Here is a 27,680-nt window from a genome sequence, read left to right on the forward strand (position 1 = left end):
TAATTTTTCCATTCCAATGAATCTCAACAAGAAAAGTCAGTAATAAAATACTTGTCCTATAATAGGTAATCTCAAAAATTAATTTTAATAATATCAAGTTGATGCATTCCTATCAAAAAAGACCATAAGGAAATATTTGGAAATTCATATTCTCTTAAGCTATTTTATTAAGTATAGCATATAATGTTATTTTCTTTTGATTTGTGATGACAATGTTTGAACACTAGAAATCATGATTCAGTTGAAAATTTTCTTTTCAATAAATACTTATCCATGTATTGCACAAAATGTTATAGCATGACTTTGGCAAAAATCCCTTGGAAACATATCAGAGATATATCTCACTTTTCCAAAGATAAAACAATTACATAAAACAATTGTTTTTATTTTAATGTATGGTTTATTAGAGTTAGAATTTTTATATTACCATGGTGTGAAAATGTTGTTTTTACTTTATCCAAAACGTCAGAGTGTTTCATGAAATTGAACCAATAATGTGTGAACTGTGATAGCTATGTAAAACTAGTTCTTGGGCTACTAAGGATCATTCTTCTGTCCTTTCAAAAAGGTACACTACTTCATTGTATACGCCAGGTTTTTATCAAAGTTCTTTGCTCCATTTGTAACGTTAGCAGAATTATATTTAGAAGAGTATTTTGCCTGAATCTTACCTTCATCCCTAGAAAAATCAGCACATGGGTGCTCAGGTACTCTACCTGTTTTTTAGAGATAATAAATGTGAGGTGCAACAACTTGCCCCTAATATCAGAAAGCACACTCCAGGCCACTGGACCACAGCATCTTCGTGGATGTAAAAGAACTTGACTCTTCACAGGTTTTCATCTCCTCTCTGGAAAACATTTGCCTAAACAGAGCCTCTAGGATACTTGTTACTTCCAGCCCAATATAATTACAATTAGTAAAATATCACCAATTCAATAGTACAATATTCTGTGGAATGCAAGATAATAATGCGCCCAACAGACTAATTTATGGTAAAGAGCAAGAGAATAAATATTGTCCTGGGGCAATACAGAGAATATGCATTGTCCTGTAAAGACAAACAGGTTTTTATTGTTTTTATTGATGGGGACTGAAGAGAATACATGTGTTAGGTCAATAACAATATTACAAATGATAAAGGCTATGTTGATCTGCTCCAGTAAACACACAACATCCAGCAGGGTGGTTTAGGATTATCATAGCCCATTGTCATCTGCCACAATCCATCTGGTTTTCAAAAGGGAGGCGAGACAACCTATTTTTTAAGTCTTTTAATAAGTTAAGTTGCATTAACTTCTTCAACTTTTTCCAGAATGTGATTTTTTTAAAAAAAATTACTATTTATTCTAGTGGTACAATCCTTCTTGGAACCATTAAAATTAGGCTGCTTTGTAGGGCTACATGTAGGGCTAAATTTCAGTGCAGTCTTTTTTGTGGCTGTAAGAGACAATATATTACAGTCTGCCTAAAATCCATGGATAAGAACTACTGACTTTTCACAGTATGAAATGAGTTGCCCAGTGGCTTTTTCATTTTGCAAAAATTTCAATGTCATTTCAATTGTCATTACGTTTCGATTCAAAACTACTGACTTGGCAGTATGAAATAAGTTGCCCAGCGGCTTTTTCATTTTGCAAAAATTTCAATGTCATTTACAGAAGCCAACCATCTCCAAAATCCGTATAATTATCATTGCCATCATACAAGTCAACTACAACAACCACTGCTCTTTCCAACACCTCAGCTTCTGCCCGCACCCTCTCCCAATTAAACGTGTTAAAACCTCAGTAGTTTTACTGCCACTTTATGACAGATTATCACCATCTCACCTCTAAAAGCCAATGGTGTCCATGTTACTATCAGTCCATTAAATTATTCTGCTCCCAAGTCCTATTGAAAGTAACTATTGCTTAAGATGAATTTATTAACAACTGTCCTAACTGGTGTTCTTAGAAAGAAAAACGTATTTTCTCCTAAACCCATTGTCCAAAACTTACTCCTTTGAAACGCTAACTGTGCATCAGGGTGCTGAACAGAACCAGGGAATTTTAGAGTTTAGGAGGCAGAAGATATGACATGTGCAAGGCAAAGAACTGTGGGGTTTATACACATAGGTGAAGATCACCTAGAGTTGAAATATACATCAGTTACTGAAGTGAAAACAAAATTGCTGAGGATCTCATGGACAGAAGCCAAGAGATCTAAGGTGACCCATTAAAAGTTTTCTGATACATATACTACTCAACAGATTTTAAAATCTCAATCAATCACGATCAAGATAAGTGAAAAGAAATGTACATCTGGAAATAGTAAAGTAAAAAAGCAAAACACAGATAAAAAAGAAAAGATCAGAAAGACACCCTGAGAGATAAGACTAACTACCATAGAAGCAACAGCCACTAAAAGGACAATTCAATTTCATGGCAGCATAAAATGTTAAATGAGAATGAAATACCATCTTCAATATTTTTAGAGGAATGAAATGCCCAGCTTTAATTTTAGACATATAAAAGATCTTTTAAGAATGAAACTACTTTTAGATCAAGCTTAGGGTATTTGCATTATGGTATCTTCAAAAAGGAAATTCTAAGAGATGCTATTTCAGAACACAGAGAAATATTTTAAAATGGAAGATTTTAGATAGAATAGGAATAGAGAGAACAAAAATATAGATGTGTTCAAGAATCCAAAGAAATATTGAAGGTAAAATAAAGTTAGATTGTCGTATGTAAACTGAAAAGAAAAACTAAAATACAAAGCAACAATAGCATATCAGAAGGGGTTGAAAGACAATTTCCTTGTATTATTATATAAAGACAAAAGTCCTTCTACTATTTTACAGATATTGATTAGTTTTAGGCCTTACTAAGTTAATTATTTATACAGTAGTTCTTGAGATAACCATTCAAACTAGAAATGTTCATTATTCCAAACCAGGAGGAGAAAAATATTAAAATAAAATAAAATTAGTTCACAAGAATGAAAAAAAAAAGAAGAAATGGGAAAATAGAACACATAAATGAGTTAATAGGTATAAACTCAAATATGTAAAAAAAAATGATAATTATCAGTAACACAACTAGTATATCAGTAACACAACTAGTATTTCTAGCAAACTTATATTATATATACTCTTCTTCCAAGCAGGGCTTAGATGCTCCCTTTGGAGACTGATACTAAATTTCATGCGTAAGTCACATTTAAAACTCAATTGTTTTCCAGTGTTACATAGCAAAATCACTTTTGCCAACAAACACATTCAATTCTTTCATCTACAGCTGCCTTTCAGTTATATCCACGAAAAAATATACATCTTTAGAAGTGAGTGTTTGCCAAACTTGTGTATTGAAAATCACACTATACTTTAAATTCAGGATTGTTATTAGACAAAAATAACACACATCTGGATGTGCAAGAACTGGAAGTTAAGCATGCATTTAGTTCAATGGTCTAAATAATAATTTTATCACATACTTGGAATAAAGTAATCTCATACTGTCTGAAGGAAGAGCAAACTGGTAATATCTTCTAGAAGGTGATCAGAAAATATGTATAAAAGCCTTTAAAATGTTCATGACCTTTGACTTTGCAATCCTTTTATTAGGATTCTACCCCAGTATGATAGAGTTACAAACAAACATTTGTAAAGAATACTATATTGTAATATTCAAGAAGCTTTGAAAACCATTCATAAATATCTTACACAAGTTGTATTACATAAGCACCATTAAAATCATGTAAAATTATATCACATTTAAAAAATATTTAATTATTTAGGTTATAAAACATGCTCCAGTGAAGCATCCAGATATATAAAGCAAATATTATTATAGCTAAAGAGAGAGATAGGCCCCAATACACTATTTATTGGAGACTTCAACACTCCACTTTCAGCTATGGAAAGATCTTCCAGACAGAAAATCAACAAAGAAACATTAGACTTAATCTGCATTATAGGCCAAATGGATCTAATAGGTATTTAAAAAATATTTCATCCAACAGCTACAGAGTATACAATGTTTTCCTCATCATATGTATCATCCCTAAGTATGGGTGTTAATATGTTAGGTCATGAAACAAGTCTTAAAACATTCAGAACAATGGAAATAGCATCAAGCATCTTCTCTGACCCCAATAAAACTAGAAATTAATTACAAGAGGAATTTTGGAAACCATAAAAATACATGGAAATCAAACAATATGCTTCTGAATAATCAGTGGGTCAATGAAGAAATCAAGAAAAAATTGAAAAAATTTATTGCAACAAATAATAATGAAAACATACTAAAACCTTTGAATTTCTGTAGTTTCTGTTCTAATGTGATACGGCAAAAGGACGACTAAGAGGAAAGTTTATAGCTGTAAATGTCTACATCAAAAAAGAAAAAAAGCATCAAATGAACAATCTAATAATGCATCTTAAAGACTACAAAGGCAACAACAAACTAGCCCAAAATTAGTAGAAGAAAAGAAATAATAAAGATCAGAGCAGAAATAAATGAATTTGAGATGAAGAAGACAATGCAAAAGATCAATGACATAAAAAGTTGCTCTTTTGAAAAGATAAACAAAACTGAAAAACCTTTAGCTAGACTAAGAAAAAAAGAGAGAAAATACAAAGAAATAAAATTAGAAATGAAAGAGGAGACATTACAACTGATACTACAGGAAATCAAAGAATCATTGTGGCTACTATTTGTAACTATATGTCAATAAATTGGAAAATCTAGAAGAAATGGACAGATTCTTAGATACATACTACCTAGAAAGATTGAACCAGGAAGAAATTGAAAACTTGAATAGACCAGTAACAAGTAATGAGATGGAAGCTGTAATAAAAATTCTGGTAGTAAAGAAAAGCCTGGGATTTGATGTCTTCACTGCTGAATTCTAGCAAACATTTAAAGAACTAATACCAATCCTACTCAAGTTATTCTGAAAGATAGAGGAGGAGGAAATACTTACAAACTCATGCTACGAGGCCAGTATTACCCTGCTAGCAAAAGCAGACAAAGACACATCATAAAAAAGAAAATGACAGGAAAATATCTCTGATGAATATTGGTGTATAAATCTTCAACAAAATATTAACAAAGTAAATTCAATAATACATTACAAAGATCATTTATCATGACCAAGTGGGATTTTCCCTGGAATGCAAACATGGTTCAACATACACAAATCAATTAATATTCTACATCATATCAACAGAATGAATGATAAATATCATGCAGTCATTTCAGTTGATGCCACAAAAGCATCTAATAAAATTCAGCATTTTCTTCTTAGTAGAAGAAAAGATCAGAGTATGATAAAAATCCTTAAAAAATTGGGTATAAGAGGAGCATACGTCAAAATAATAAAAGCCATGTATTACAGATCAACAGCTAGTATTGTGCTGAATGAGGAAAAATCGAGAGCCTTTCACCTAAGATCTGGAAAACAACAAGGATGCCCACTTTCCCTACTGTTATTTCACATAGTACTGGAAGTTCTAGCTAGAGCAGTCAGACAAAAGAAAGAAAGAAAGGACATACAAAGTGGATGGAAGACATCAAATTATCCTTGTTTGCAGATGATATAATCTTGTATTTGAAAAAACCTAAAGACTCCATACAACATTTGTTAGAACTGAAAAACAAATGCAATAAAGTTGTAGAATGCAAAATTAGCATGCAATAATTCAGAAATTCTATATGCCAATAGTGAGCAATTTGAAAAAAGAAACAAGAAAGTAATTCCATTTATAATAACCGCAAATAAATTTAATACCTAGGAATTAATTTAATCAAACTCATAAAAACCCTCTATAATGAAAACTATAAAACACTGATGAAATAAATTGAAAAGGATTCCCCAAAACTGATAAATTTTATATGTTCATGGATTGGAATAATCAATATTATTAAAATGTCCATACTACCCAAAGCAATCTACAGATTCAATGCAATCCCTATCAAAATACCAATGACATTCTTCAAAGGAATAGAAAAAAATTCCTAAAATTTAGATAGCCAAAGCTATTTTGAGAGGGAAAAAAAACCTGGAGGAATCACATTACCTGACTTCAAATTATACTACAGAGCTATAGTAATCAAAACAGCATGGTACTGGCATAGAAAGAGACACAGAGGCTGATGAAACAGAATAGAGAACCCAGAAACAAATCCACACACTCACAGTAAACTCATGTTTGACAAAGATGCCAAGAACCTATGCTGAAGAAAACACACCATCTTCATTAAATGGTGCTAGAAAAACTGGATATCAATATGCAAAAGAATGAAACTAGATCCTTATCTCTTGCCATATAGAAATGTGAAATTAAAGTGGATTAAAGACTTAAATTTAAAACCTCAAACTATGAAACTACTACAAGAAAACTTTGGGGACGATCCCCAGGACATTGATCTGGGCAAAATTTCTTGAGTAATACCCCACAAGCACAGGCAATCAAAGCAAAAATCGACAAGTGGAATTACATCAAGTTAAAAAGCTTTTGCATAGCAGAGGAGACAATCAACAAAGTGAAGAGACAACAGACAGAATGGGAGATATATCTGCAAACCACCCATCTGACAAGTAATTAAGAACCAGACATATAAGGAGTTCAAACAATTCCATAGGAAAAAGGTACTAGGGTCAAAAGAATTGAATGGACATTTCTCAAAGGAAGACATACAAATTGCAAACAGGCATATGAAGAGGTATTAAACATCATTGATCATCAAAGAAAAGCCAATCAAAACTACAATGAGATATATTTTCTCCCCAGTTAAAATGACTTATATCCAAAAGGCAGGCAATAGCAAATGCTGGCAAAGATGTGAAGAAAAGTGAATCTTTGTACACTGTTGGTGGAAACGTAAGTTAGTACAACCACTATGGAGAACAGTTTGGGTATTACTGAAAAAACTAAAAATACAGCTAGCATATGATTCAGCAATCCCACTGCTGAGTATATACCCAAAGAAAGAAAGTCAGTTGATTGAAGAGACATCTGCACTCCCTTGTTTGTTGCAGCATTGTTCACAATAGCTAAGATTTGGAAGCAACCTAAATGTCTATCAACAGATTAATGGATAAATAAAATGCGGTACATATACACAACGAAGCACTATTCAGTCATTAAAAAAAAAAAAAAAGAATAAGATCTGTCATTTGCAACAACATGAATGGAACTGGAGGTCATTGTGTTAAGTGAAAGAAGCCAGGCACAGAAAGACAATCTCCACACATTCTCATTGATTTGTGGGAGCTAAAAATTAAAACAATTGAGCTCATCAAGATAGAGAGTAGAAGGATGGTTACCAGAGGTCGGGAAGAGAGGGACAAGGGGGTGAGGATGGTTAATGGGTATAAGAAAATAGTTAGAAAGAATGACTAAGACTTTGTATTTACTAGCACAACATTGTTACTGTGGTCAATAATAATTTTATTGTATATTTTAAAATAACTGAAAGAGTATAATTGGATTATTTATAACACAAAGGATAAATGCTTGAGGTAATGGATATTCCATTCATCCAGATGTGATTATTATGCATTGCATGTCTGTATCAAAATATCTTATTTACCCCATTAGTATATATGCTTATTATGTACACATAAAATTAAAAATAATAAAATAGATAATAAAAATTTTTTAAAAATGAAAATCATTTTGGAAAGGAAGAGGTCATGATTTATCTCTACTTATAAATAAGATGACCTTCTATATATAAAATCCTAAGAAATACACACACAAGCATAAGCAAACACGCCCACAGCTGATTATGTCTAATATGACTAGTAAATTCAGTAAGACAACAGAATACATAATTAGCATACAAAAACAATAGTAATTCCCTATAGTAATAGTGAAGAATATAAAAATTATGTGAAGAAAACAATTCCATTTCCTATAGTATCAAAAAATAAATAAAACAGAGAAATAGATTTAGCAAAAGAAATTCAAGGCTTGTGCACTGAAAATTACAAAATATTGTTGAAGGTGAGACAATATCTAAACAAACATAAAGCAATTCCATGTTCAGTGATTGGTCAACTTAATATCATTAAAATTGAAATACTCCACAAACTAATCATATTGTGGATTCAAACAATCTCAAAGAAATTCTCATTTTTTATGTCTGTGGAATGTTAGAAGCTAATACTAAATTTTGTACAGAAATGTAAAGGATGCAGAATATTTTAAACAATCTTTAAAATTAGAACAAAAGTAGAAGATATTTCTCCTAATGTCATAACTTAGTAAAACATTTTCAGTAATAAGGACTGTATGGTACTAGAGCAGAAGAGATATTTACATCAATGGAAAAGAAATGGCATCAAAAAATAAACCATTATGTTCATAGTAAAAGTATTTTTGACAAGGGTACCAAGGCAACTCAAGTGGGAGAGTGATAGTCTTTTAACCATGTGGCTGAAATAATTGGTTATCCATGCAAAAAAAAAAAAAATGAAGTTGGACTTCTACTTCACACTATCTATAAAAATGAACTTAAAACTGACCGTTGACCTAAATGTGAGAGGTAAAACTATACAAATCAAAAGAAAACATAGGAGCAAATCTGTGAGCTTGGGTTATACAATGATTTTCTATATATGACATCCAAAGTACAAGTAACCAAAGAAAATATATAAATACTTTAGATTTCATCATAATCATTTGCAACAACATGGAAAAACATGGAAGACATTATGCTAATTGAACTAAGCTAGGCACAGATTGACAGATTCCACATGAGCTCATTTAAATGTGGAATCTAAAAATGTTGATGTCATAGAAGTAGAGTGTAAAACCATGGTCACCAGAGGTTGAGGTTGTTGGCAGGGATTGAGTGACTAGATGATGTAGATCCACGGATACGTAATTACAGTTAGAAGAAATAAGTTCAAGAGATGTGTTGCACAAGGTGGCTGTATGGTGACTAAAGTTAATGATGATATATTGTGTTCTTGAAAAATGCATAGACAGTGGATGTTAAGCATTATTATCCCAAAACTATAACTAGCTAAGGCCAAACATTATTAATTAGCTAGATTAAACTATTATATAATATATATGTACTTTAAACTGTCATGTTGTACATGACAAATACATAACAAAATTTTGCATTTTAAGAACACCATCTGGAAAGTGAAAAGACTGCCCACTTAGAATCCCAAAATAGAAGCAACTTAAATATGCATCAACTGAAGAAAGGATTAACATATGTTGCATATCCATATACACTGTAGTATACCACAAATGTTATTTGGATATAAAAAGGAATCAAATACTGATGCATATGACAACATGGTTGTACCTGAAGAACATTATGCTAAGTAAAAGAAACCAATCACAAAAGACCATGTACTATATGATACTATTTATAGTAAAATCTAGACTAGGCTAATCCGTCGAGACAGAAAGTACACTACTGGCTGCCTATGACTGGAGAAGTGGGGACTAGGAGTAATTCATAATGAGTATGGGGTTTCCTTCTGTAGTGATGAAATTATACTAAAATTAGGTAGTGATGATGGTTGTTTAACTGAACATACTGAAAAAAAAGATGAAATGTAGACTTTACTGATGAATAAAAAAGACAAAATAATTACTAATTGTAACATTCCTGTTTATCTGTGCTTGAAATTAATACGAGCTGAATATTTCAATTTCGTGGTAATAAATTTCCATCTTATTTAAGGCACTTTTGATAAAATTTTCCATCATTTGCAAAAAAGGGTCCTAAGTTTTTTGTGTTGCTCATAGACATAAAGGCAGAAACAATAGATACTGGGGACTTCAAAAGGGAAGAGAGAGGGAGTGGGGCAAGGGTTGAAAAACTACCTACTGGATCCAATGTTAACTATTTGGGCAGCAGGTTCAGTAGAAGCCCAAATCCCAGCATTATGCAACATATCTATGTAATGAACCTGCACGTGTGCTCCATGAATCTATAATTTTAACAAATGTCTTATGTACTGCATACCTAACTTATATAAAGGTAGTTAGGTAATGCCCCAAGAACAAATACCAGATACTTAACTAAAAAATAAAGTTAAGCCATGCTAGTTTTTAATCCCAATGTTATCTCCAATTAAGTTTGATAAATTTTTTTAGACTACTGAAACAAGGTACACCAAACTAGATTTTTGGTTTTTTAGCATTTGTGGACCATTTTTCTCATAATGCAGTAGCAAAAAAAGAAATAAACAATTCCAAACATACCTACAGCTTTCATTTGTAAGAAAAAAATGCCATTATTTTTTTCAATACACTGTATAAAGATCAATTCACTTTCATGAATGCGTTGGTAAGGCTGAAATTATATTTTCATTAATAGAGTTCTAGGCCTGAAGTTAAGATTTAATATATTGAAGAGAACAGCAATTTTCAATAGCATATCCCTTAAAATTATTGTCACTTTTATGGCTTGAGCTAAACAGAATTATTTAAGATATAAAAGGCTATTTAGATCATTGATTCAATTAGAGCAATTCACCACGTTGTCATTCTTTATAAACTCTTCAGTATACTTGTCACACAAGGTGAACCAATACAGTAAATGAGTCATTCCAAAAATTTCTATATTAGACAAGTTTCATTATCTAGGACAGAGCAGTTACTTAAATATTATTAAAACAGGCTTAAAAGAGGAATAAAAGTGAGGGAAAGGCTGAAATAGAAAGAGAGCAACACAGAGAGAGAAATAGTGATTTTAATAACTATAAAATATTTCTTCCTTTGATTTGCTCAGAGAAGAAGTGGTAATGTATCTTTCTTAATCTATTGGACTTAAAACATAACTTTGAACATAAAGCTATGAGACTTGATAATCTTTTCTGATATACTACTTGTTTGATATCCTTGTATAAAGAATATTCTACAAGTGGGGAGGAGAGGACACTATGCTAAATATTACTCCTGGAAAAGTACATTTGCTTCAGAGAAATCTTTATCATAGGTCTCTAACAGGAAGGAACAATAGCATCTCTTAGGTGCTGAAGTAGCACAATAACGAACTCTGTTCAAGTAGATCAAAAGCCATCAAGGTCAAAATTAGGCACAGGTAAGGCAGGATATTTCTGATAGAATTATATATTAGTCCATTCTCACGTTGCTATAAATACCTGAGACTGAGTAATTTATAAAGAAAAGAAGTTAAATTGGCTCATGGTTCCACAGGCTGTACAGGAAGTGTGATTCTGGCATCTGCTTGGTTTCTGGGAAGGCCTCAGGAAACTTAAAAGTCATGGAAGAAGGCGAAGGAAGAGCAGGCACGTCTTCCATGACCAGAGCAGGAAGAAGAGAGAGAAGAAGGGAGGTGCTACACACTTTTAAACAAGCAGATCTTGTGAGAACTCTGTCAGGAGAATAGCACTAGGGGAATGGTGCTAAACCATTCTTGGGGACTCCATCCCTTTGATAAAATCACCTCCCACCAGGCCCCACCTCCGACACTGAGGATTACAACTCAACATGAGATTTGGATGGGGACACAGATCCAAATCATATTAAATTTTCACACCTTCCAGTAAAGCTTTATATTTTTTAAGGATATTTAAGTACTTGGAAATAGAAGTAGAGAGTAAGGGGAATATTGTACAGCCATCACAGCCTTTGCCTACTGAAGAAGTCAGTTCCATGTGACAAATGTTCATTTTAACTTTTGCTTCTTCAATCCATCTGGGGGTGTTTCCTTATATCTATAAGACACTGCTTTTCAAATAAATTACCCAAAGCATTCTGGAAATCCAAAAGTAACTGTATGAACTATAAGCATTAGAAAACACAAACGTAAGTTGAAAATATTTACGAACCTAAATAGATGTAAAGCTAGTGACTCATATGTTATAATGTATTCATAGATATTTCTTAAATAAAGTAGGCATTTCTATAAAATAAAAGCCCTAATAATATTAGTTTTTAAGAAGAAAACTAGAAAAGGAAGAAAAAAAATGATGGTATGTTTGGAAGATCCTGAGGTGAGCTGGTGATAAAATTTTATCCACTGAAAAAGCAATACAAAGAGCAGAAATTGAGTAAGCCAGACAATGCCTGAGTTTTTTCCAAAACCGCCATGCCGTTTTGGACTTTGACTTGATTTAAGTTTCACCTCTGTTCTCCCTCCCCCTTCTTCTCTTCCTTCATCTCATCATTTCAATTAATTTCAAAGAATTTGAAAATTCTTTGGAGAATTTTCAAAGAACTTAAAAAAGGGAGAATTCTGTCCCCATGATATAATCACCTCCCACAAGGCCCCACCTCCAAAGTGCTAATCTTGCCTCCCTGTAGTGGGTAGGACAGGGGATAAGGGATGATGTGAGGGAAGAAAAACAAAGGGCTGTATGTATGGATAGCTATGCATATTTGAGAGATAACACATAATATTATACCTAAGTATTATATGTATGTAGGTATATAAATATGTCAAAATTGATTATTCAAAGACATGGTCTGGAAGATCTTATGACCAAATTAAAACAGAAATTTTATTTTGGAAGACATTAATGAGCAATTTCTTCTTAGATTTCCATTGTTTCAAAATCATGTCTGTAATAATAAAGGGCAATTTTTCAAAATAATAAAAAGGATAAAAATCCTAAATCAGAAGAGTGCCAACAATGCACTAGAGATATCTATACAGGATATGAATAGATATGAGCTACCAATACAAAGAAAATATTTTTTATATGTGTTATGTTTCATTTTGCTTTTAAACAGTAAATGAAATTATCCAAAAGCACTAGAAAACTCCCAGAGTTTGATTTGCAGAAGCTTAGATCAAGATGAAGCAATGGGATTGTTGGTAGGAACAAGCTGAGCTGTTCAGAAAATGGTGACAGGGCTACCTCCGTGATGTCCTGGGCACAAAACTCATCTCTAACCAACACTTGGCATGAAATGTGGCCCGAGTAAAATGTAGGCATTGTAGTGGGGTTTGTAAAAGGGCAATTGTATCTTTTAGAAAAGAGGAACTGTGCACCAACTATCTTTGAGCTAGTACCGAAACACAGAGCAAAGCAAACAAAACCTTGAGCAACGGTGTCTTGTGCCCTATACTTGCCTTGCCTGGCAGTTCACTCCAGTAGAATTCTGACTTGGCATTGATCCTTGTTAAGCTCCCAATCTGGCAAAAACTGAGGATGCTGTCAAGCTAGCAAGTGTGGTGGTTACAGGGGAGCAGGTGCCCCTAAGCATGACTCAGAATCTACAGTTACCAGAGTTCCTGCTTGGAACAACTCAACAAAGTTCAGGCCCCCGGCCTAGTTTACAGCTGCCCACATGATTAACTAAGCCTGCACGCATTATGGCAAACTGGATCAGCAGAATACAAAAAAAAATCAGAGTCAACACAAATTTCTTCCTTCTCCCTTTATCTGTCATACAGGTATTTGAAGAAGGGTCTGCAATATATCTGACAGAACACATTTAAACTTCCAAAAAGAATGTATTAAAAGAGAGAATACAGAAATATCATTAGGCACATTAAATGACTCCATGGTTGGAAAAGAAAAAAGGATTATTTTAGAATTTTGAAAAGAATATGGTAATTTGTAAAAGGCATCCTGTCTCCTTACAGTATGTTGTACATAGTGCCTACAATATTTGAAAACAAATGTCATCAATATGAAGAAAACAAATTGAGTTTGGAGAATATGCTTTCAACTGACAAACAAAAATAGCATATTAAAATAAAATACTATCAAGGGGGCAATGATTGTAAGATTAAACAGTAGAGAAATCGAGATCAAGATATTTTCTTTTTCTTTTTTTTTTTTCTTTTTTTTGCGATGGATTTTTGTTCTCGTTGCCCAGGCTGGAGTGGAATGCCCCAGTCTCAGCTCACCGCAAATTCCACCTCCCCGGTTCAAGCGATTCTCCTGCCTCAGCCTCCCGAGTAGCTAGGATTACAGGTGTGAGCCACCACCCCAGCTAATTTTGTACTTTTAGTAGAGACGGGGTTTCTCCATGTCTCGAACTCCCGACCTCAGGTGATCCGCCCGCCTCAGTCTCCCAAAGTGCTGGGATTACAGGCATGAGCCACCGTGCCCAGCCATATTTTATTAAATTTAGAAACAATATGATTTTGCAAAAAGATCAGTTACAAGAGGAGCAAGCTGGAGAATGGAAGTAGGTCTGATATACATGAATTAGGAAATACAGAAAAAATTGAAGATAAAGAGGAGAAGAATAATCAATTAAATAATAGAAGAAACTTTCTTCTACATAAAAGAGGATATGCATCTTCATAACAAAATGATTAATTGTTGATCAGGCAAAGGGACTGGAAAAATATTTGTTCATATATTAGTGTATGTGTGTGCATGTGAAATTTTATGTTGTCTGATAGCAAAATTCAAAATATTACCAAATTGCTCTCCAAAACGATTGCTCTGATTTATACTCAAAATTCAGTTCTCACAGTCCTAAAATACGATGAATGTTTTTTCCAAATTAAAAAAACTTCAAAATTAAATTACACAAATTAATAAAAATGTAGACATTAAGAGTTTCCTTAAAAGGTGGTAAGGCTTGAGATGAATATGGTGAAAAATATCAACTGTGTGTATTTCCCGGTAAAAGCAATTCTGTAATTAAGTACTTGACAGGGCTGGCGTGATGACACTTTAGTAAGAGTGATATCAAAGTGACTGTGGCCAAATATTCTATTTCATCTGAAGATGGGCGCTGTCTTGTGATTTATTGGTCACAGATCAAAGGCAGAAATATTTCTCCCTGCTACAACATATATTTGGTTTCCAAAACTGTGAATTCTAGCCTTTAATTCTAGTATGTTCTCTGACTCAATAAATACAGTCTAATAAAGTAGGCAAATGGCCAAAAGCCTGCTTTAGAAGTGTAGGAATATGTCCTTACCCAATTTTGCAACATTTTAGCTAAATATAGATCTGAAATTGTATCTAAGGCCACAGTTCCATCTAGAAAATAACTGAGTTTTTGAAAACGGTTATGACTATTGCAGCCATGCCATATGGCCATCTTTTAGTTGTATTAACTAAGATTACTTGGGAATTTCTAAGTTCCTTATTTTTTTAAATAAATTAGTTTATTCAGTAAAGAATTTGTGACAAAATGAATTTCATTAAAGTTTGCCTAACATACATAAGGTTAGGTAATTATGATAATTATAACCACAAGATTGTAACCTTTAAAACTATCAAAACCACAATTCTTCTTTAATGATTAAATAAATAACATAAAAATTATTTTACATTAAAAAAGTGATTATAAATTTTTCTTTCATTCAACATTTCTTATTCTTGACCTTTGATTAAGTATCTTTAAAAGCACCATGGTCTTCTTGGGTTATAGCAGCTTAAGCCTTTTAAAATTGTATATATATTTTTACTCTAGTGCAGAGAATGCAGCCAATTGATATTTAAAGATCATGGCACGGGCTGGGTGCAATGAGTGGTTCACACCTATAATTCCAGCAGTTTGGGAGGTGGAGGCAGGCAGATTTTTTAAGCCCAGAGGCTTGAGATCAGTTTGGGCAACATGGTGAAACTATTGTCTCTACAAAAAATTTTAAAAAAAATAAAAACTTGCTGGGACTGGTAGCACATGCCTCTAGTCCCAGTTACCTAGAAAGTGGAAATGAGAGAATCACTTGAGCCCAGGAGATCTAGGAAGTTGTAGTGAGTTTTGATCGTGCCACTGCACTTCAGCCTGTGTGGCAAAATACGACCTTGTTTATAAAAAATAAATAAATAAATATAAAAAGACCATGGCATGGCATGTTCTATAAAATTCATAGTATTTCTGTTGCTGTAATTATGCAAAAGTTTATTTAAAAGACTCATGGGCCAATTATTGCAAAAGGAAATACCATATTAAAACTTATAGAATATAAAGGATGGGATAACCAATTTTTGTGAATAATTTCAAAACACATTACACATAAACTTATCTGACATGTTGTAATATAGAGGCAGTGAGAGCCACATTTACCCGAATAGAGAAAGGAAGACTCAAATCCATGCATTAACACTAACTCAGTTTGGAGTTCGAGCACTGAGGAAGCATGTCCTAAAGGTAATAAAAGCAAAAAACCAAAGCAAAACCAAAATAAAACCAAAAGCTTATGACTGCTTCCTACTATAGATTTCCCATTAATGCAGAGATTATGTCTGTTCTTCAGAGAAGCACTGTCCTACAATACTCTATAAAATAAGCAAAGTCTAATAAAATAGTCTAATTGTCCAGTGCTCCTAAGTTAATGAAGGGACAGTAGTATTAGTTTAGCACACACACTTACCCCATTTATATGCATCTTACATTTTACCAGACATCATTATTCATAGCTTATTTAATTAAATCTTTACAATAAACTTGAGGTAAGGAGAGAAACTATTATAAATATTTTACATTGGATAAAACAATTATGAATATTTAAAATGTTATCAAATGTTTCAGTGTGAGAAATAGTATGTTATATGCATAAACTGTAAACATTAGTTGCAAGCAATTCAACCCAGTGTTATTGTCTTTGTTCTCTATATTTGGAAACCAGGAAATTGAAGTCAATATGGTGTCACACATTGCATTTGATGGAGCTAGATATGAAATCTACATCTGTGTATTTCCAATGCCCTTGACCATTGTGCATTAAGCTTTTTTACAAATTAAGTGTCATAGAATTAATATCTGCTTTTGGCAGAGGATGCTCCAAAATAAAACCAAGACACTTAAATTTGAAGAGATAATAATTTAGAGGAAGCCATGCTTTATCAATGTTAAGAGCTAGGTTGGCAAAATGTTGTTATACTCTCAGATTCGTGAGTATGTATACAAGATTGGCTGTCCCTACATATGTAAAGTATAAGCAGTGGAGCTCTGGCACCCTCTCCTGACCCTATAGAAAGTGAGTGCTTCTGCTGTCTCTTATCCCTTTCTCTCTAACTTGTTTTCACCTAGCTTTTGTCTAGTTCCTGCCTGATCAGGTAGCCACTGGTAAAAATAGAGACTTAGTGTGAGCTTTCAAATTTTTAAATTTACCTCTTCTTTGGATATTTTGAATATGTAAATTTCTTAAAACTCTATCCCAGTGGAATAAATCTTTAATAGTGAGATATCAGTCAGCATGATATGTGCAGTGGGTATTTAGATGTTTGGGGCGCACTGCCCTTCAAATTATACCTATCAATCTTGAGTTCCTTAAAAGGTGACATTATAAAAACATAATAATGATTAATTTAAATCCCGATAACTTTGAGAATAAGGCTTATGGATGAAAAATATTTGTACAAAGTCATTTTAGTCATTATTTGCCAAAGTGCAAGTTGTCATCCTTATGAAAAAAGATTGGGTAATTTCTCCTTATGTTATAGTGAAGTTGCAGACACTGAGAATAACACAATAAACGCACTATCTCATTAATGTCATCTATCAGTATAGGCAGAATTGGACATTATTTTCTTTGAATTCTGCTTTAAAAAAGGAAACTAGTTGAGATACTTTATTTTTTAATACACATTTTTTCATAGCTGTATGGAGTGAATTTTACTTCAAATGTAACAGCTTATAAACATGAATATCCAAAAATATTCATATGAAATACTTATACATAATACCTATTATATTTATTATATTTAATGCACATGTGCAGGTATGTTTAATCTAAATCCCATGTGAAAACCCTTTAAGGTATACACAGTTGACCATATAGGTGTGAAGTGCCATAGTTTCTAAGTGGTTCTTTCATATTATTCAGAAGAATATATAAGCAATCACACTTTGCAATTTGTTTTATGTGCCAGTAAATGTATGTTGTAGATTCAGTGGTAGCTGTAATTATTTATTAGAATACTAATAAATGTAGAATATTTTAAATGTTTATCCAAATGACTATGCAGACTGTTTTGAAGAGGTTACAGATATCGCAGACAGTTAATTAAATGCTCAGGAGAGGTACACATGGGAGACTTCCCCAGCTGTTTCATGACCTCAATGTAAACTACTCTAGGTCCTCCTATTTAGATGTAAGGCCGGATGTTCTTGATCATCTGCAAGCGTAGTGAAACGAGTTGTTTCACGTATCGCCATATAGGGTACAGGCCGGTGACACCATCTGTGAAAAGGAGTATCTAGCTCAGTTTTCACAGAACAATCTGAAAGGAGGTAATTCATAGAGTTTTAACATTAGAATTGCTATATTATTTGGCTTTGTATCAGAGCAGGACTGAAGGCCAGCGCTAACTTTTGCCATACAAAATGTCATTTACTGTACCCCAGACTATTATTTTCATCATCAACATATATTACTAGGTTTATTTTTCCAGAAGACATATAGTTTGACTAATTCCCAATCTTATAATTAAGGAGATTTAAAATCCTAATACAACCAAACAAAAGAACGTGGAGCAAAAGAAACTGTCATTTATTATTGGTGGAAAACTAAAATTGTACAGCCACTTTGGAAGACAATTTGCAGTTTCTTACAAAACTAAACCTCGTCTTATGGTAAGATCTAGTAATCATACTCTTGGTATGAGTATTTACTTAAAACATATGTCCTCACAAAAACCTGCACATTAATGGTTATAGCATTTTTTCTTAATTGCCACAATTTGGAAGCAACCAAGATGTAATCTTGTAGGTGAATGGATAAATGGACTGGTAATCCTTGCAATGGAATTTTATTCAGTTATAAAAAAATGAAGTATCGAGTAACAAAAAGACATGGAGGATACTCATATAAATATTGTCAAGTATTAAATAAAAGTAGCTAATCTGAAAAGGCTACATACCAGACTGATTCTAACTATATGTCTTTCTGGAAAAGATAATAAAAACAGTAAGAGCTGTGGTTTCCAGTGGTTGGTGGGAAGGGAGGGAGGGATAAATAGGTGGTTATGATACTATAATGGTGGTTACTTCTCATTATGGTTTTGTCAAAGCCCATAGCTTGTACAATACAAAGAGTGAACCCTAATGGAAACTATGGAATTTCGTTAATAGTAATGTATCATATTTTCTCATCGATTGTAAGAAATGTACCATAGTATTTCAAAATATTGATAAAAAGGGAAGCTGTGTGGAAGGAGTGTTAGGTGAGGGAAGCACAAAGCAGCTTACTATAGTTTCCACTAATTTTTGTCTACAAACCTGAAACAGCTCTAAACAATAAAGTCTATCAATGTTTTAAAAAGTATATTATGTCCAGAAGTAGATCCTCATATATACAGTGATGAACGACTGATTTTGTTACTATATAATGCCAAATGAATTGGAAAACTGTATAGAAAATAATTTTCTCTTGATCTTTAATTGCAAGGATAAACATAATCAATCCATATTAATTGTAGATCTAAATGTACACAGGTAACCAATAAAGTTTTGAGAAGAATACACAGGAGGATATTTGTATGTCCTTAGAGAAAGGCACAAATCTTTATCTAGGACACTGAGAGCACTCAAAAAAAACCTGGAAACTAGTAAATTAGACTTCATTGCATTTAAGAAATCGTGTATCCCAAAATATGAGAAAACATATTCACAATAAAGATATTTAACAAAGTATTATTATCTATAGCATATAAAAATTACTATAAATATTAGTAAATATATAAATAAAGATTTATTATAAATCAATTTCAAAAAGATTATTCTAGCAGAAATAGACAAAAGAACAAGCATTTCATAGGAGACAATATATTACCTATTGTTGTTAAAATATTTTTAATTAAATACAAAATACTGGCAAAAACATTTAGCAACCAGAAAAGTCACAGAATATTGGTGAAAAGAGAATATCTGACAAACACCTTAAAAAAGTCTTTGCCAGTATCTGTTAAAGATGAACATCTGAATACCCTCTGACACAGAAATTCCATTTTTAGGTTTAAACCCAGCAGAGGCACATAAATATGTTCATTTAATGGCCTTTAGTTAGCTGCTGTTACCAGCTCTATTCATCACAGTCCCAAATTGAAAACTCATAAATTATCAGCATAATGGATATATAATATTTCATACATTTATGGAATGAAATGCTATGTAACATTCATTACTAATGGATCACTCTCCTATTTTAGTAGGAGAGTGCTGATATCACTCTCCCAATAGTTTTGAGGATCACAAAATATTTTATACTCTTTTTATGTAGAAAGTGTGTATATATATACACATATACACTATATATATATATATTCACACATATATACACAGTCTCATATATTGAACTCCTCTATTATTAGGGAATAGACTTTTTAACTAAATTAAAAATAATATTGTTATTGACTGTATCTTAGGCTGTACTAAAATAATTCTATAAATTATAAAAATGAAAATCATATAAAAATATTGGAGCAAAATGCAATAAAATCAGAAATTAAACACAACTGGAAAAAAAGCTCCCATCAACATGGCAAAAAGAAAACATGCCTTTATATATGTTTCTGCCTAAGAGAGACACAAGTATACATAATTACAAAACATTGAAAATAGCAATGAAGATAGTCCAACATACTAGAATCTGTGTATTCAATCTAGAAAAATCCACAGAAGAAAATCCATAAACTTCACTTCCCAAATAAAGAAGAAAAACAAGAGAATTAAATTTCAGTCTAGAAAATCTATGACAAGTACAGCACAGTATATTAAAATGTTTGAAGAAATAAATAAATACGAAGGCATAAAAATGGAGTAATAATAAAATTAATATATATATATAAATTGCTATCAAAAATAAATTTAAAAAGTTGGAAATTGGCAAGGCAATAGTTTGTGCTATTCTTTTAAAGTTGCTTCTCACCCCTTTCTTAATCCATATCAATCACTAGTACGTTCTCCATATCTCTGATTTTGTTATTTTGAAAATGTTATATAAATGAAGCCACACAACTTTTTAAGATTAACTTTTGTTCACCCAGAATAATGTTCTTGAGATCCATCCAAGTTGTTGCATGTATTAATCGTGTGCTACTACGTATTTTTGGGTATTATTATTATTTTTTTTTATTTTGGGACAGAGTCTTGCTGTGTCGCCAGGCTGGAGTGCAGTGTCACAATCTCAGCTCACTGCAACCTCTGCCTCCCAGGTTTAATCGATTCTCCTGCCTCCGCCTCCTGAGTAGCTGGGATTAAAGGTATGTGCCACCACGCCCAGCTAATTTTGTATTTTTAGTAGAGATGGAGTTTCACCATTTGGTCAGATTGGTCTTGAACTCCTAACTGCAGGTGATCTGCCCACCTGGGCCTCCCAAAGTGCTGGGATTACAGGCATGAGCCACCGCGCCTGGCCTCATGAGCAGAATTTTGTGTGGAAATAAGTTTTCATTTCTCTGAGATCAGTTTGTATTTGTTCTGTTTCTTTTTCCAACTTTTTAAAAAATTTCAGTTGGAATAACTTTTAACAATTGTCTTCAAATTCAGTGATTCTTTTCTCTGCTGTGTTCAATTTGCTGATAACCCACTGAGGACAGTTTCATTTCTTACACGTATGTATGCATGTGTGTTTATTTGTGTGTGTACATGCATGTGTTTTCATTAATCTCATTTTTAGAGTTTCCATTTCTGTATATTATAATATTCTATATCTGGTCATGCATATTTGATACCTTTTCCACTAGATTCTTTACAATGCAAAAGTTATTTATAAGTATTTTTTTTCCTAGTAATTCCAACATTTGGGCCCTTTATGTATCTTCTTCTTTTGATATCTATTTAATGTGGATGATTTATATTCATAGTGTATATGTGTATTTCTTTATTGGATTACAGACATGTTATGTATATAAACAATAAAAATTGAGATAAATAATCTTTGTGTCCAGTAATAGACATGCCTTTTCTTTTTTAGATAGCTAAGGGTTATGTCAAAAAGACTCAGGTGTCATATTGAAGAGGCTGCCACTGTCAAACATTTTACAATTTGAGCTCCAAAAGTGATGATATATAAGACTAACTTAGATTCATCAAATATGTTTAAAGTTATAATTTCTTAATAATAATAGCTAGCCAATTTTAGGAAAATAATAGGGAAGCAAATCATTATCCTTAAAATAAGATACAAAAGGAAAAGATTTATCCTGTCCTTCCAAAGGAGTTATATTACTATGAAACCAAATAGTAGTTGCTATGGTCTGAATACTTGTCTCCCCAAAATCTCTGTTTTGAAATCCTCACTCCCAAGTTGGATGGTTTCAGGAGGTGGGGCCTTTGGGCAATGATTAAGTAATAGGTTGGGCCCCTTGTGAATAAGATTCATGCCCTTATAAGAGGTCTGAGAGACATTCCTCATCCCTTCCACCATGTAAGGACACAGAAACAAGGCACTGTCTATAAGCCAGGAACTGGGCTCTGATTAGACACTGAGTCTGCCTTGGCCGTGGACATTCCAGCTTCCAGAACTATGAGAAATAAATTTCTAGTTTGTGATTATTTGTTATAGTGGCCCAAGTGGACTCAGGCAGTAGTTGAACTGTATTTTTACCTTTAATTTGACTATTGCCATTTGCTACTCACTAGGCAGCAATTGATTTAGTCACGGAAGGTCAACCACTGTTTATACCACAAGACATGCCTCTTGATAAGACAAGACAATACCTATAGTCTTGCCAAAGGAATTGAAAACGAATCTGATGAAAACTCTGTGGCCAACTGACAATTTGCAAAAGGTGTAAATGACAGAGGAACATCCTGAAATGAGTATGCAATCAGCAAAATCCAGACTGCAAAAAAATCTAAAGGTCAAACACCACATGATTTTCAACAGATAAGTTACAAGGAAACAAAAAGGACAGAAGGGAATCTGTAGATTAAAAAAGACTGAAACATAAAATAAAGTTGGCAAGACTAAATTGTAATTTGCGAAGCACACCTGGAGGATAAAATGTTGATAAGATGAAAGGAAATGACTAATATACGAGTCAGGATGCCGGCTGATCTTGAGGGAAAGGGTGGTTTTGAGACTGAATCTGAGCCCATGAGGAGTCTCTATGTTTGTGACTTTGTTATATTTCTTGGATTTTGTAGTTTTTACATTATTAAAATTTATAATAATTTACTAAGCCATGTGACTGCTGTTTATAGTTTTCTTGCATCTGTATTCTATTTTACATTTAAAGAGTCTTTTTAGAAAGACAGAAAAGATCATTTTAGATATTAAGCCTTAATAATTCAGAAGGGCACAATGAAACTGTACTGAGATACTAATAGAAAAAACAAGCAAACACATTTTTGTATCTTTTTTTTTTGAGACCAAGTCTCACTCTGTCACCCTGGGTGGAGTTCAGCAGCATGATCTCAGATCACTGCAACCTCCCCATCCTGGGTTCAAGCAATTCTCCTACCTCAACCTCCTGAGTAGCTGGGATTACAGGCAGGCGCCACCATGCCTGGTTAATTTTTGTATATTTATAGAGATGGGGTTTCACCATGCTGGCCAGGCTGGTCTCGAACTACTGACCTCAGTTGATCCTCCCCCATCAGCCTCCCAAAGTGCTGCAATTACTGGCGTGAGCCATCGCTCCTGGCCCACATTTTTCTTAGAACAATAATATACTCTTTCTTGTTAATAGTTTCCAAAAAGTCATTTATTTGATGACGGAATAGATCTCATTATCTAACTATTTTGAAAAGTACATATTTTATTTTATTCATGAGTTATGGTCATTTTAACAGTTTGGCTTTCACCTGAACTGAATTGTGGTTTATTTTAATATTAAATGAAATAATAGATCAATTCAACAAACTACACATTTCACACTTGCTTTGAGATAAATTGACCTTCGCCGAATTAGCTTCTCTTCACAAGGTAACCTACATAAAAATGCCAATTTGCATAAAGACCTTTTAAAAGACAGCAGGAGTTCAGTACAAGCTACTGAGAGTTTTCTTGTTGCCTAACAGAAATTCGCTCCATAATAATGAAAAGTGACTTTTTCATGCACCTTCCTTTATTTTTGTGCCTGAAATCACAGATTGTACACAAAGGGAATGTGCTAAGCTGAACATAGGCAAGAAACAGCAATGGCAACAACAACAAAAGTTAGTGATGCATTACAATCTATATATCGTTACGTAGTCCCTCCCCATATATATATAGAGGGGGACTACATGATATATAGATTGTGTATATATATATATATATAGAGAGAGAGAGAGAGATTTCTATTTCTTGATTATGTATTATATAATATGCTATATTATATATTACATAATATGTAACATTCTCTCTATTTCTTGATGACATATTACATACATATATAATCAGCAAACTGCTATTCCCAGAAAAATTATTTAAGCAATACCTCTTTCACTTCCTTAAGAAAAAGCAATACTGGATTAGAAATATTTTTAAAAATTTAAACATTCTATGAAAGTGACCTGTGAATGCACAGTCAGTGCTTTTGCTCTTGTTATATATGCAAGGAGGTGTGGAGAGTGGCTTTAATATATTTACGACATTGAACATAAAGGTCAATCATCTAAAAAGAAAAAGGCATCAGCAGTTAGAAACTGCATTCCAACACTACATTTGCGGCCAAAGAATTTTATAAATGAGACACAAAGAGAGCAAATAATTTTCAGATGCAATTTATTTGAAGATTAGATATCATCTGTATAACGAAAAGAAGCAAAGATCAATATAGTCACATTTTACTCGTTTTGCTGCTAAACACGTGTCGATTTATTTTTGTAAATATTGTCTTTTTGGTGTTATTACCTCTATGATCTACATTAACAAGGTTAGTAAAAAATCTTACTGTTGATGGTGACTTTACACTATATATGTATATATATGCGTGTGTGTGTGTGTATATGTGTGTGTGTGTATATATATATATTTTAATTTTTTTTGAGACGGAGTCTTACTCTGTTGCCAGGCTGGAGTGCAATGGCACGATCTCGGCTCACTGCAACCTCCACCTGCTGGGTTCAAGCAATTCTCCTGCATCAGCCTCCTGAGTAGCTGGGACTACAGGCACGTGCCACCATGCCAGGCTAATTTTTCGTATTTTTAGTAGAGAGTGAGTTTCACTATGCTGACCAGGCTGGTCTCGAACTCCTGACCTCATGATCTGCCTGCCTCGGCCTCCCAAAGTGCTGGGATTACAGGCGTAAACCACCGGATCCGGCCTTTTACACTATTTACTTGGCATAATTTTGCATTCTAAGTATGAAGAATTCATTCTAGTTGAATTTTTCTCCCACTGGGTGTTAGATTCTTAGTTTTCCCCTAGATGGCAGAGTAGTATTCTAAATGTAAAAGATGTCCTTTGTGATAAACATTTTAAACATTTATGTTGTATTTGCCAGTCTGGTTGAAAAATATTTTTCCCCTTTTCTACAGTTAAAACAGGATACATTCATGTGGTATATTTTGAAATTGGCATATATAATGAGATAAGGAGCAAGTAAGTACAATATTTTTAAAATTAAGTGATCACATACAGAAAAGTGTAGTAATGTTTGATATATTTACATTCACCAAATAACCTATAAACAGTCCAACAGGCTTTAACATACCATATCTTACCCTAAGAGTATTGCTTGGCATTCTGTTTTGCAGCTTTTATTACTTGTCACAGGGTCCCTGATGAAAGAACTCTAAGAAAAACCCCTTGTGGTAGTTTAGCGCAACTTTCGACAAGAGAAGTTCCCATCAAACTTTCAGGACAAATATGTCTAAGAGCAGTTCTCAGTCTAAAATGGAGTTTCAGCAACACTATGTGAGCTCTTCCAAATGTCCAGTATTCCCTTTCTCCACATGTTCTTAAGCAATAGATTGAAGAAGCTTACAAAGTCTCTATTTCCTCTGCAAACACACAGGGTGGTTGCGATTCTCAATTAAGACAGTTAGAAACTGAGGAAGCCTCTCACTTTTTCCCCATTTCTAGCCTCATTGCCATAAGAATATTTGTATGGCATTTGCAGCTTCCAAGCAGCCATTTTTGGTATTTCGCTGATGGCATCATATGTGAATTTGATTTTTATGTGGAACATCTATATCTTCCCTGGTTTCCTATATAGAGCCCAAAATATAGAAGCACAAAGTATGACAGATAAACAAAAGATTTAGTAAATAAGACAGTGGTATTAAACTTAATAATAAGAAATAATGTCAAAGCTGTCCTAGTATGATAAATGTGTGAGATATATAAAGAATAACATCACCAAAACTTATAACAAGGGAATTATTTTTAATATTTTCCTCCTGAGTCAAATATATCATTTCAGTTTTTCAGTACCTGGGACATGCAAATAAAACAAGGGCAATAATTATTAATTGGGAGGGAGATAAGCAAGTATTTCTCACTAGAATCAAGGTAATTATTGGAAAGCAGGCGTTCCAGAGACAACTACTTAAAATGCAATGCTTTTGGTCTGGAATGTTGTACTCCCATATGTCAGAAGGAAGATATTATTCAACTCTTCTTAACTTAATTCAATGAAAATATAATTTTATGTAAATGTGAACTGTTCTTCATCTTTTGTGGAAGTATAAAGGTAGCATTGCAATTCTACTTTATTCTTATCTTCATTCCAATGTTCTTATTGCTTAAGAAAGACTGGGACTTGTTAAATGGAAAATGAAGCCATATTTTGCAAAAATACTATACAAGGTGCTAATATATCTAGTCAAATTATAAAAATAAAATTATATGGTAAAGACATCATTTCAACAAATAAGATAAGAAGGCTTTTACTTTAAATATTCAGATAGCTAAGATTTAGCATTTGATTCTGATTACATTAAGAAAAATTCTTGTATTAGTCTGTTCTCATGCTACTAATAATGACATACTGGAGACTGGGTAATTATAAAGGGAAGAGGTTTAATGAACTCACAGTTCCACATGACTGGGGAGGATATATTTATTTTGTCTCCCTTATGTATTTAATTTTCAATTATTTATCCAAATCACATGCAATATTGTACAACGTATATTTTAGGCCTCACAATCATGGCAGATGACAAAGGAGGAGCAAAGGCACATCTTACATGGCAGCAGATAAGAGAACATGGGCAGGGGAACTGCCCTTTATAAAACCATCAGATCCCAGGAGAATTATTCACTCTCATGGGAACAGAATGGGAAACACCTGCCCCCATGATTCAATTACTTCCCGCTGGGTCCCTCCCACAACACATGAGGATTATGCGAGCAACAATTAAAGATGAGATTTGGGTAGAGATGCAGCCAAACCATATCAATTCTCTATTCTCATCTTCATTTTACATATGCGTTGGGAATAGGCCCCCAAAATCTGGCCATAAATGGGCCCAAAAACTGGCCATAAACAAAATCTCTGCAGCACTGTGACATGTTCGTGGTGGCCATAACGCCCACACTGGAAGGTTGTGGATTTACCGGAATGAGGGCAAGGGACACCTGGCCCACCCAGGGCAGAAAACCGCTTAAAGGTGTTCTTAAACCACAAACAATAGTATGAGTGATCTGTGCATTAAGGACATGCTCCTACTGTAGATAACTAGCCAGAGCCCATCTTTATTTCAGTCCATTCCTTTATTTCACATAAGGAATACTTTTAGTTAATATATTATCTATAGAAATGATGTGTATCACTGACTTGCTGTCAATAAATATGTAAGTAAATCTCTGTTTGAGGCTCTCAGCTCTGAAGGCTGTGAGAGCCCTGATTTCCCATTCCACACCTTTATATTTCTGTGTGTGTCTTTAATTCCTCTAGC

At 33.3% G+C, this 27,680-nt stretch overlaps 1 long non-coding RNA gene across 1 annotated transcript in view; it reads left to right on the forward strand.

Moving 5' to 3' along the window:
* The window catches only part of LOC108582922, a 174,414-nt gene that overhangs the window by 143,442 nt on the left and 3,292 nt on the right, over positions 1 to 27,680 (forward strand). The window lies entirely within an intron of this gene.

The sequence above is a fragment of the Papio anubis genome, chromosome 15 (genome assembly GCF_008728515.1).
Source record: "Papio anubis isolate 15944 chromosome 15, Panubis1.0, whole genome shotgun sequence".
In the NCBI taxonomy this organism is placed as follows: Eukaryota; Metazoa; Chordata; class Mammalia; order Primates; family Cercopithecidae; genus Papio; species Papio anubis.